Source organism: Scyliorhinus torazame, chromosome 4 (genome assembly GCF_047496885.1).
Source record: "Scyliorhinus torazame isolate Kashiwa2021f chromosome 4, sScyTor2.1, whole genome shotgun sequence".
NCBI classification, from domain to species: domain Eukaryota; kingdom Metazoa; phylum Chordata; class Chondrichthyes; order Carcharhiniformes; family Scyliorhinidae; genus Scyliorhinus; species Scyliorhinus torazame.
Window position 1 is genome coordinate 333828999 of NC_092710.1, and position 12597 is coordinate 333841595.

Here is a 12597-nt window from a genome sequence, read left to right on the forward strand (position 1 = left end):
TGGAATTCTGGGAGATGACCACCAATGCATCCACTTTTTCTAGGGCCACTTTGTTGAGTATTCTGGGATGTAGATTATCAGGATCTGGGGATTTATTGGCCTTCATTCCCACCAAGTTCCCCAACACCATTCCCCTACAAATACCGATTTAATTCAAACCCCCCCCCCCCCCCCCACTCATACTTCTGGTACATTATTTGTGTCCTCCTTTGTGAAGACAGAACCAAGGTATGTATTCAGCCAGTCAGCCATTGGTTTGTTCCCCATTAAAAATTCTTCTGTTTCTGACTGTAAGGGACCTACATTTGTCTTCATTGGCAGATGGGACCTGGATGTGGAGATCCAGCCACACCGCCCGAATTCCATCCCCTCCATTTCCAGCAGAATATATCTTTGCTGGTAGAGGAATGAATTACACAGGCTGGAAATCTAAACTCAGCCTGGCCATTTAACAGAGGTGCCGAGATCAAACAGACTCCTTTTTGATGTTTCAAAGGCAGAATCTACCATGTGGAAATCACTATGGAGTTGACATAAACACTTCTGAGTGGTACGTAAGATCTTTTCAACTCTCATGATCTGAAGTTATTTAAATCCTCAGCCATTTAAAAATGAAACAACAAAAATATGGGCTGGATTCTCCCGCCCGCAGCAAGAACGCCATGGGCAAGATGCCGACAATGGAAAAATCCATGGAACTCGGGTGGAATTCTCAGGTCGCCGGGCGAAAGCGGACAGAGAATCCCTCGCCATGTTGCTTAGAGTTCAAAATAAAGTGAAGATGCATTGCTGGAGTGCATTGATTGACAGGTCATCTGGTGTAACTGAGGAGATAAAATTAACATCTATGACATCAATTTTAATAGACTTCATTTTTGACATTCCCAAGGGTTGTTATTACAGCTGAATCCATTATGAACTAAAACAAATATTGTTGAAGAATCTCAGTAGGTCAGGCAGCATTTATGGAAAGAAACAGAGTTAATACTTCAGGTCGAAGTGTTAACTTTTTATCAGAATCTGGGGCGAGATTCTCCGACCCCCCACCGGGTCGGAGAATGGCCGTTGGCCGTCGTTAATTCCGCCCCCGCCGCCCGCCGAATTCTCCGAAGGGAGAAAAGTCGGCGGGGCGTCAATCGCGCCGCACGCCTCGAAGAATGGCACGGGTGGGCGCGAGGCAATGGATTTCGGGGCTGCCGATATTCTCCCGTCCGGATGGGCCGAAGTCCCGTCGACATGATCACGGGTCACGTCGGCGTAAATCAAACCACCTTTCAATCGGCGTCAACCAGTGCTCAAGGTTGACGCCGACCAGCGTGGAGGTGGGTGACGGCCTGGGGGGTTGGCCGCTGGAGAGGCGATGGCGTGGCCGCAGTCTGAATGTGTGGGGGAGAGGTGTGTGTAGGGTTGTGTGTGTGTGTGTGTGTGCGGCGGGGGGGGGGTTAGAGTGGGGTGGGCTCCGGGGGAGTGCCGGGAGAGGGATGAGTGTCGGGGACGGATGGATGACTGCCGGGGAGGGGGACGGGGGGAACGGGGGGGACGGGGGGACGGGGGTCTGTGCCGGGGTGGTGGCCGGGGGGGGGGGGGGTTCATGCCGGGGAGGGGGATGCGGAGGTGCATGCCGGGGAGGGGGACGGGGGGGGGGTCCGTGCAGGGGAGGGGGATGGGTGGTCCGTGCAGGGGAGGGGACGTGGGGGGGGTCCGTTCTGGGGAGGGGGACGGGGACGGGGGGTCCGTGCCGGGGAGGGGGACGGGGGGGTCCGTGCAGGGGATGGGGACGGGGGGGGTCCGTGTCGGGGAGGGGGACGGGGACGGGGGGTCCGTGCCGGGGAGGGGGACGGGGGGGGGGTCCGTGCAGGGGAGGGGGACGGGGGGGACGGGGAGTCCGTGCCGGGGAGGGGAACGGGGAGGTGCTTGCCGAGGAGGGGGACGGGGACGGAGGGTCCGTGCCGGGGAGGGGGACGGGGGTTCCGTGCAGGGGGGCTGGACGTGGGGGGGTCCGTTCCGGGGAGGGGGACGGAGACGGGGGTTCCGTGCCGGGGAGGGGGACAGGGGGGGTCCGTACAGGGGAGGGGGGCGGGGGGACGGGGTCCGTGTCGGGGAGGGGGACGGGGAGGTGCGTGCCGGGGAGGGGGACGGGGACAGGGGGTCCGTGCCGGGGAGGGGGACGGAGGGGGGGGAGGGGTGTCGGCAAACCCTGTCTGTGACCGTGCGACGCCGGCTCGCACATGGGCAATGGCGCCGATGCCCTCAGCGATGGCCTGCAGAGACTGGGCCATGGCCTGCTGAGACTGGGCTATGGACTGCTGAGACTGGGCTATGGCCTGCAGAGACTGGGCCATGGCCTGCTGAGACTGTGCCACAGAGTTGAGCCCCTCAGCCATCTGCCGCTTGCTCATAGCCTCCTGTGAGAGGGCAGCCATGTCCTGGGCCACAGACGCCGCCTGCACGGAAAGCCCCAGGCCTCGCAAACCGTTCCCCATGTCTGACACCGTCGCACCCATTGCCTCCTCCGCGGACGCCACCCGTGCGGTGTCGGCCTGGGTGGCACGTATGACCGGCACCACCGCCAGCTCCTGGACGCGGGTGGACTCCTCCACCTGCGACTGCAGCAGCCGCAAGCCGGCCGTCACCCTCTTCGCTCGTCTCCGGGTCGGTGGTTGCATCGGATCTATGTGTGGGTGTGGTAACTGCAGGAACCCGGGATCCATCTGGGCGGCAGATGTTCGCTTGGCCTGGGCTGCCCTCCGACCGCCCGGTCCCTCTGCTGCTCCTACCTCCACCTGCTGTACCGGGACGGCTGTGTTGTGCGCACCAGTGAGTGTACCAGACGCCTCATCACTAAATTGCCCAACCGAGGTGAGCGTCTCTGCGATGGTGGAGGGTGTTTGGGGTGGCGGTTCGTCTCCGCCCATCCAATCTGTGTCACTGTCCTGTATTTCAGTTTCCTGGGTAGGGGTGTCTTGGGTAGGGGTGTCCTGGGGTGTGGTTTTGTGGCTCAGCTGTGACGGGGGCCTGTGGCTGCCCCTCTCGTCGCTGGGTGGCACACGCCTGTGTCGCCGCACCCGCATGAGACGGGGGCGTCGTCTCCCTGTTGCTCCAGGTCTCTCCGTCTCCCGTTGTTTCCGAGGGGCATCGTGCGGGCGTCGCATGCCGGAGGGTCCGGGTCTCTCCATCTCCAGTGGTCTCCAAGGGGCATCCTGCGGGCGTCGCATGCCGGAGGGTCCGGGTCTCTCCGTCTCCCATGGTGTGCGAGGGGCATCTTGCGGGCGTCGCAAGCCGGAGGGTCCGGGTCTCTCAGTCTCCCGTGGTGTGCGAGGGGCATCCTGCGGGCGTCGCATGCCGGAGGGTCCGGGTCTCTCCATCTCCCGTGGGCTCCGAGGGGCATCCTGCGGGCGGTCTGCATCTGCGGGGATGGGTGCCTCGACGTTTGCTCCTGCGATACACAATGATGCATGCATGGTTAGACACGCAGGCAGTGATCAGGTGATATGGGGGAGGGGGGATATGGGGGAGGGGGTATATGGGGAGGGGGATATGGGGACGGGCTGTCGGTGGCTCACTTGCTGGTGGGCCCCCGACCTCTGCATCAGCAACCTCCCGGTCCTCAGGTCCGCCAGCCAGTTCCAGGGCCCTTCCCTCATGTTCGGTCAGTGGCCTCTCATCAGCTGGGCCTCCTCCAGTCCTCTCATGCTCCCTGGTGTTGTGTGCGCGCTTCTCCTGTGGGGGGTGGTGGCAGGGGTAAAAGGCAACAGTGTTAGACAGGTATATGAATGCACGCCATCGGTTGCGCGTGTATTTCATAGAAATTTCATAGAATTTAGAGTGCAGAAGGAGGCCATTCGGCCCATCGAGTCTGCACCGGCTCTTGGAAAGAGCAACCTACCCAAGGTCCACACCTCCAGCCTATCCCCATAACCCAGCAACCCTACCCAACACTATGGGCAATTTTGGACGCTAAGGGCAATTTAGCTTAGCCAATCCACCTAACCTGCACATCTTTGGACTATGGGAGGAAACCGGAGCACCCGGAGGAAACCCACGCAGACACGGGGAGGATGTGCAGACTCCGCACAGACAGTGACCCAAGCCGGAATCGAACCTGGGACCCTGGAGCTGTGAAGCAATTGTGCTATTGCAGAGGTTAAGGTTAGGGCTGGATTCACTTGGGGATATGGGGGAGGGGGGATATGGGGGAGGGGGGATATGGGGAATATGGGGGGGGGGATATGGGGGTTATGGGGAGGGGGATGTGGGGGATATGGGGGAGGGGGATATGGGGGAGGGGTGATATGGGGGATATGGGGGAGGGGGATATGGGGAGGGGGATATGGGGAGGGGGGATATGGGGGAGGGGGGATATGGGGATATGGAGGATATGGGGAGGGGGATATGGGGGATATGGGATATGGGGAGGGGGATATGGGGAGGGAGAATATGGGGGATATGGGGGAGGGGGATATGGGGGACATGGGGGAGGGGGATATGGGGGAGTGGGGATATGGGGGATACAGGGGAGGGGGGATATGGGGGATATGGGGAGGGGGTATATGGGCGATATGGGGGATATGGGGTGGGGATATGGGGAGGGGGATATGGGGGAAGGGGATATGGGAGATATGGGGGAGGGGGATATGGAGGAGGGGGGATATGGAGGATATGGGGAGGGGGTATAATGGGTATATGGGGAAGGGGAGTTATGGGGGATGTGGGAGGGTGGTATGGGGGATATGGGGGAGTGGGGATCTGGGGGATATGGGTGAGGGGGGATATGGGGGATATGGGGAGGGGGGATATGGGGGAGGGGGGATATGGGGGAGGGAGGATATGGGGATATGGGGAGGGGATATGGGGGAGGGGGGATTAGGGGAATATGGGGAGGGGGGATATGGGGGATATGGGGAGGGGGATATGGAGGAAATGGGGTGGGGGATATGGAGGTGGGGGATATGGGGGATATGGGGAGGGGGATATGGAGGAGGGAGGATATGGGGAGGGGGATATGGGGGAGGGGGGATATGGGTTCATGGGGGATTTGGGGGAGGGGGATATTGGGAGGGGGGTTATGGGGGAGATGGGGAGGGGTGATATGGGGGAGGGGGGATATGGGGGAGGGGATATGGGGGATATGGGGGAGGGGGGATATGGGGAGGGGGGATATGGGGAGGGGAAATGGGGGATATGGGGAGGGGGGATATGGGGGATATGGGGGATATGGGGATATGGGGAGGGGGGATTATGGGGGATATGGGCGATATGAGGGATATGGGGTGGGGGATATGGGGAGGGGGATATGGGGGATATGGGGAGGGGGATATGGGGAGGGGGGATATGGGGCTTCTGGCGAGGGGGGATATGGGGGAGGGGGGATATGGCGGAGGGGGATATGGGGAGGGGGATATGGGGAGGGGGATATGGGGGAGGGAGGATATGCGGGATATGGGTGATATGGGGGTTATGGGGTGGGGGATATGGGGGAGGGGGGATATGGGGAGGAGGGATATGGGGATATGCGGGAGGGGGGATATGGGGGAGGGGGGATATCGGGGAGGGGGCATATGGCGGATATAGGGGATATGGGGAGGGGGGATATGGGGATATGGGGGAGGGGGGTATGGGGGAGGGGGATATGGGGGAGGGGAGATATGGGGGATTATGGGAGAGGGGGATATGGGGATATGGGGAGGGTGTATAGGGGATATGGGGAGGGGGATATGGGGGATATAGGGGAGGGGTTATGGGGGAGGGGGGATATGGGGATATTGGTGATATGGGGGATATGGGGAGGGGGCTATGGGGATATGGGGAAAAAGGGGGTGGGGGGATTTGGGGGTTATGGGGGGAATATGGGGGATGGGGGATATGGGGGATATGGTTGAGGGGTGATATGGGGGATATGGGGAGGGGAATATGGGGAGGGGGGATATGGGGGATATGGGGGAGGGGGGATATGGGGGAGGGGGGATATGGGGGATATGGATGTCGGGCAGGGGGGGGGCTCACCATGGCTGCCCTGATGAGGTCGTTCACCTTGTGGCACTGGGTGTCTGTCCGTGGTGTCAGGGCCACAGCGCTGACGGCCTCTGCCACCTCCCTCCACAGACGCCGGCTGTGGCGTGGGGCAACTCTGCGGCCGTGCCCGGGATACAGGGCCTCCCTCCTCTGCTCCACTGCGTCCAGGAGCGCCTCAATGTCGCGGGACTGGAACCTCGGGGCTGAGTGGCAGGCGGCCATCCGGTCGGGTCTTCTTGTCGGGTGGGGGGAGCAGCGCGTCTTTTGAGCCGTCACGCCGTGCGGCGTGTATGACGCTGCACGGCGTGAACCACATGAGCCAGCACGGATAGCGTCACGTCGCTGCTAGCCCATTCCGGGCCGGAGACTTTGCGACGTTTGGGGCGGCGTGATGCAGGTGGGATTTGCGCCGTTTTGGGCGCCGGTCGGCGGACATCGCGCCGATATCGGAGAATCCCGCCCCTGAGCTGCAGTATTTTACTTTGTATGCGAGCCCATTATGAATGCTTGGTAAGTGTCAAAAGCTCCAGTAGAACTTGGGCAGTATTCTCCCTCCCACGCCGGGTGAGAGAATTGCCGGGGCGCTGCGTGAGTTGCGCCATGCCGCCCCGACACCTGACAGCAATTCTCCCCCCCACCCCCCCCCCGAAACCAGCGCCGCGAGAATCGCGCCGGGCCGCTCGGAGAATCGCTGCAAACGGCGAGCGGCGATTCTCCGGCCCGGACAGGCCAAGCGGCCGGCGAAAAGAATGACAGTCCCGCCGGTGCCGTTCACCCCTGGTCGCTGCCAGCGGGAACTCTGCGGGAACGCTGGGGAGGGCGGCCTGTGGGGGTGGGCTCCTTCGCCGGGGGAGGCCTCCGATGGGGTCTGGCCCGCGACCGGTGCCCACCGATCAGCGGGCCGGCCTCTCCCCCCTGGGCCTACTTCCTTCCGCGGTCGGCCCCAATACCCCGGCGCCATGTTGGTGAGGGGCCGGCATGCGTAAGAAGTTCCCCGCGCATGCGCAGGATGGCGCGACGCCTATCTAGCGCCGTGTAAGGAGGCTAGAGCGGGGTGAACCGCTCCAGCGCCATGCTGGCCCCCTGTGGGGGCCAGAATAGATCGTGCCCGGGCCCTGTTCGCGCGGTCATGAAACGCGACGGCGTTCACGACGGTGAGGGCATTTAGTCCCGGGAGCGGAGAATCCCGCCCCATATCTTAGCAGGGAGGTTAGGTTTGCAGTTTGATTGACTGTTTTAAGATGCTATTAAATGATCCCACAGCACTATTTCAAAGAATAGCGGGAGAGTTCTCTTCTCATCCTGGCCCATTTCTATCCCTTAATTAACAAACAGATTATTTACTCATTATCATATTGCTATTTCTTTTTTAAAAATAAATATATTTTATTAAAGTTTTTCGATCAAACAAAATTTTCCCATTTTACAACTTTGTAATAATATATACATTGATCGTTTAAAAAAAAATAATATGCTAACTAACAGCAACTGCCAACAACAAAATAAGAAACAAGTATTGCTATTTCTAAGAGCTTACTGTGAGAAAATTGGCTCCAATATTTCAGACATTATGACAGTGACTATACTTCAGAGTTGCTTTGTTGCTGTACAGCACTTTGGGATATCTCAAGGTGCTATATAAATGCAAGAAGTCTTTCTTTCTTTTTCTTTCTTTCTTTCCCTCTCTCTCTCTCTCTCTCCCTCTCTCATTCTTTCTTTTTCTTTTTCTCGTTCTCTTTTTTTCTTTCTCTCTCTCTCTCTCTCTCTTTCTTTCTTTCTTTTTATTTCGTTCTTTCCCTCTCTCTTTCTCTCTCTCTCCCTCTCTCATTCTTTCTTTTTCTCTTTCTCTTTCTCTTTTTTTTTCTTTCTCTCTTTCTTTCTTTCTTTTCCTTTCTTTCTTTCCCTCTCTCTCTCTCTCCCTCTCTCATTCTTTCTTTTTCTTTTTCTCTTTTTTTTTCTTTCTCTCTCTCTCTCTTTCTTTCTTTCTTTCTTTGTCCTTTCCTTGACTTTCTGCTCACGTCCACTAAGAAAGATGAAATGAATTTCATGATTCATGTGAATGTTCTGGCAATTTGCTTCATTGGTGCCTCATCTGTTCTGGGACACAAACTATCCAGTTTAAGAGGATGAGTACAAAGGTGACAGGGAGAACTATTGGCGTAGCTTAAAGAAAATTTATGCTTTTGAGAAGAAGGTCAATTTTCCCTTGTGATTGAAGCTGGCCGCTCTGATATCTCAAGTGAATCAGTAACATGAGGGTTCAACCGAGGCAAATTAGCTTCATTCCATCGAAATGGAACAATTAGATTTATTATCGCATTTTAATGAGTTAATCGTTGGAAATAAACACATATAAATGGACTTTGGCATCTAAATCTCCACAATTTTTTCTTGGAAAATATTTTCATTTGGTTTTTAACATTTTAACATTTTATACATAAAACAAAACACAAAGCAAAGCGAATAACAGAAGAACCCCCGCCCCCACTCTACCAACCATTACGTATATGACTCAAAAAATAATCCCCCGTCCCTGCGCCCCCCCTCCCAAATTCCTCCTCCCCTTAGCAGCTGAGGTGACCAACTCTTTAAAGTGAAGAAGAGTTGACCCTGTCTCTTGTGGCAGTGATTTCCAAATCCAGGGTCGCAACCCGCAGGACCTGCCTGCGAGCAATCAGCGAGCGAAGGCTAAAACATCTGCCCCCATCTGCAACCCCGGCAGGTCCGCCACCCCAAATATGGCCCCCAGGGGGCTGGGCTCCAAGTGCAAGTGCAAGATCGCCAATATGGTGCTGAAAAACAGTCTCCTAAATTTCCCGACTTCTGGCGAGACCAGAACATATGTTTATGATTGGCCGGGCCCCTCCCACACCGCTCACAAATATCCTCCACCCCCTCATCCCTGACCTCGTCAGGTGCACCCTGTGCACCACCTTTCATTGTATTAAGTCTAGTCTTGAACACCAAAGTTGCCGCATTCACCCTCCGCAACACCTCACACCACAACCCCCCCTTCCAGTGTCACCCCCAGCTCCTCCCCTCACTTGGCCTTAACCCCCTCCAACGACGCCATATCCTCCTCCAGAATCCCCCCATAAATCGCCGAGATGACTCTCCTCCCCCCAACCCCATCACCGACAACACCCCCTAACAACGGGAAGGGAGGTGTCACTGGAAACATTGGGAAAACCTTCGTGCAAATTCCCGCACCTGTAAATACCTAAACGCCTGCCCCATTGGAATCCTAGACTCCTCCACCAACTCCTCCAAGCTCATGAACCGCCCTTCCTGAAATAAGTCCTTCATTTCCACCGCCCCTGCTCCTCCCAGCCCCAAAACCTAGCATCCAATCTCGCCGGCTCGAACACATGATTCCCTCGGATCTGCGCCAATCCAAGCAAGTGGAAAGTATTCCATTACACTTCTGACTTGTTCTTTGTCGATGATAGACAGGATTTGGGGAATCAGGAGGTGAGTTACTCACCGCAGGATTCCCAGCCTCTGGAATGCTCTTGTAGCCACATGACTAATCTAGCCTAGTTCGTGGTCAATAGTAACCCCCAGGATATTGATAGGGGTTAGTGGCCCCACTAAGACCATTACTGTCTCTCAGTCTAAATTGGCTCTCAACTCTGCTTTCGTTTGTGGTGGGCAACTGGCGTAACCACTGCCGGCAATACTGGATTCCCGCAACCAAATCAGTGATTTTGTTGTCCAGCATTGCCGCGGATGTAACCAAGGAAAGTTTGTGTTCATTTGCATCTTGGTATGTTCCCTAGTCCAATCTCTCCAAACTGCTTCTGCTCTCCTAATCTTTTCCAGATAAAAGTTATTGTTTACAAAGCACTTAAAATAATGAGGTGAGGGAGTATGTTGAATATGTAGCAATGAATGTTTCTAATAAACGTGTATCAAAACGATTACATTTTTACCCTGCCTGACAGCTAACCAGCAACTACCTGAAGGCTAGATTTACAGGGCTATGGGGTATAAAAGCAGTGCTGTAAAATAAATTGGATAGGTAGCACAGGAACAATGGGCGGAATGGCCTGAGCTCTGCTATATGATTCTGTTTTCTAATACACCGCTCATTTCAGGGTGGTCATCTTGTGAGATGAGGCCTGGAACAGCTGGGATCAGTGGCAGGGCCATAAAACCCTGCCCCCCCCCCTACTGTCTGGTCAGAGGGCCAGTGTTATAACCTGCAAGTGGCCTACGGGATGGGAACAATTAACTTCCCCGTGGCCCTTGCCGAATACGAGCTTCCCCGCTAAGGGGAGGGGGACCTCTAAACAATTGTACCATATTGTTGGATCCAAGCTGAGTCACCATAAGGAAACGGAAGTTTGGAAGCAAAACAAGGTTTAATGGAATACACAACTACCCTTCTCCACTCCCTGAAGGGTTCTCCCTCCCGACCTACATTAAGGCCGGGCTTTTTATACCCAACAGGCATCCCTTATTAAGAGACCTGATAGTCCATACCCCATGGCCTCCGAGAGGGTTATAACACTCCTCCCCTCCGCAGGTCGTGACCAGCGTCTGTCGTGGTGGAACGTTGCAAAGGTCCTTTTGTTCCTTTCAGCCAGGGCTGGTGCTCGGGCATCGTCTGCGTGGGGTCCGGAGGCGTACAGCGCACGGGGGATCGACGCTTTCGAGTGAAGCGCCGGAATGATGTCGACGTAGCTGCACCTGCATCGGAAACCGGGTCCTTGACTATCGCCGGTGGCTGAGTTTCCATCTCTGAGTCTGAGACCAACGGGTCCGCATCCACCATCTCGGTGTCCTGGGGTTCCTGGACCTGTGCGGCCTGTGCCAGTGGCAACGGCGGGGGAGATGGGATCCGTGGGACCGGAACAACCAGGAACAGGTCGGCCAGCTCTGGGACACGACTGCGAAGGTGGTCCGCGTGCCCGCTGCCCTCAACCCGTATTGTATAGGAGACCGGCCCCGCCTGACTCAGCACCACACCCGGAATCCACGCAACCCCATCACCGAACTTTCAAAGATACACTGTGTCACCCAGCGAAAACGGGGGCGTATGCCTGCCCGCATCCTCTTCGGAACAATCCTGTCCATTGTAGTCTTCCCTGCCAGTGTCCGGGAGCACCAAACTCAAATATGAGCAGTTCCGACGGTGCAACTCCTGTGGTGTGGTCCGATGACAAAAAGGAAAACATGTCAGAGTGAGCCTGTCGTCTGCTTGCGCAGCACGGGTTTAAAAGCCTGGGCCGCCCGTTCGGCCAATCCGTTTGGTATGGTGTGGTTCACACATGGCGGATTTCACTGGTCTGCAGAAAAGAGTTGAATTTGGCGCCGGTGAATGCTGTCCCATTGTCGGAGAGGAGCACCTCCGGAAAGACATGCACGCTAAATGTTTGGCGACGCTGCTTGACCGTGGCCCTCGAGGTCGCCGCCTGCATCCGATGGACCTCCATCCATTTGGAGTGGGCGTCGACTATGATCAGAAACATCGAACTCTGGAACGGCTCGGCGAAATCGCGTGAAGGTGGGACCGGGACCGATTCAGCCATTCCCAAGGGTGGAGGGGCGCCGCCAGAGGAGGTCTCTGGTGCTCCTGGCACGGGTGCACTGCTGGGCGAGCTTTACGATGTTGACATCAATCCTGGACCACCAGACATAGCTGTGGGCAATATCTTGACCTTCGAAACTCCCATGTGCCCATTGTGGAGGTCCTGCAGAATGGGGCCGCGACCTTTTCCCTGGAAGATGACGCGGGTCCTCCGGAGGCTGACCCCACCTTCGACGCTGACTAACGCAATTTTGGCCGTGAAAGCTCTCAGATCATTCGGCAAGGCGCGATGCTGAGCCCCCTACAAAACAATATGCCTGACGCAGGACAACTGTGAGTCTGTCTGGGTCCAGGCCCTGATTCGGGATGCTGGGACGGACAAAGAGTCTGTGCAGGGTGGCTCTGAATTCACTGGCCAAAGCGGGCATTGGTGGCCTGGTCAGAGGGGAGACACAGGGAGAAAGTGCAAACTCCACACAGACACGGAATTGAACCCGGGTCCCTGCCGTTGTGAGGCAGCAGTGCTAACCACTGCGCCACCGTGATGCTATAGACCAGGCGGCAGAAGTGAGCAGCAGCAGGTTGGCGGGGTCGAAATGGGTCAATAACCTCGAAGACGACGGGGGGACAGCAGAGTTGTGAGGTTCGGGGTGAATTTCCCATAATAATTATGAGCCCCACAAAAGAATGGAACTCCCTTCAAGGATGGGGTGTGCTGGACTTCTTGCACCTTGTCCTCGACCGGGTGAAGGCCTTGGCAGTCCATGCGGTCACCTACGTGCGTAACGTCAGTGGTGTAGAACACGCACTTTTCTCGGCGAAGCCAAACCGCATCCTTGCTATTAAACAGTGCAGTTTGTGCCCCGTTAAGTTCTGCATGTCCACTACAATCTCCTGGTACAAGTGAATGGTGTGTCCTTCCCACTTGCACGACCGCGAGCCTATGGAATCTGTGGAGCCTCGCTATCATTGCCCGCGGTGGTTCTCCCGACTTGGGTCCTTGTCGGAGCGACCTGTGGGCTCAGTCCACCTCTAGGGCGAAGCCCTGCTCC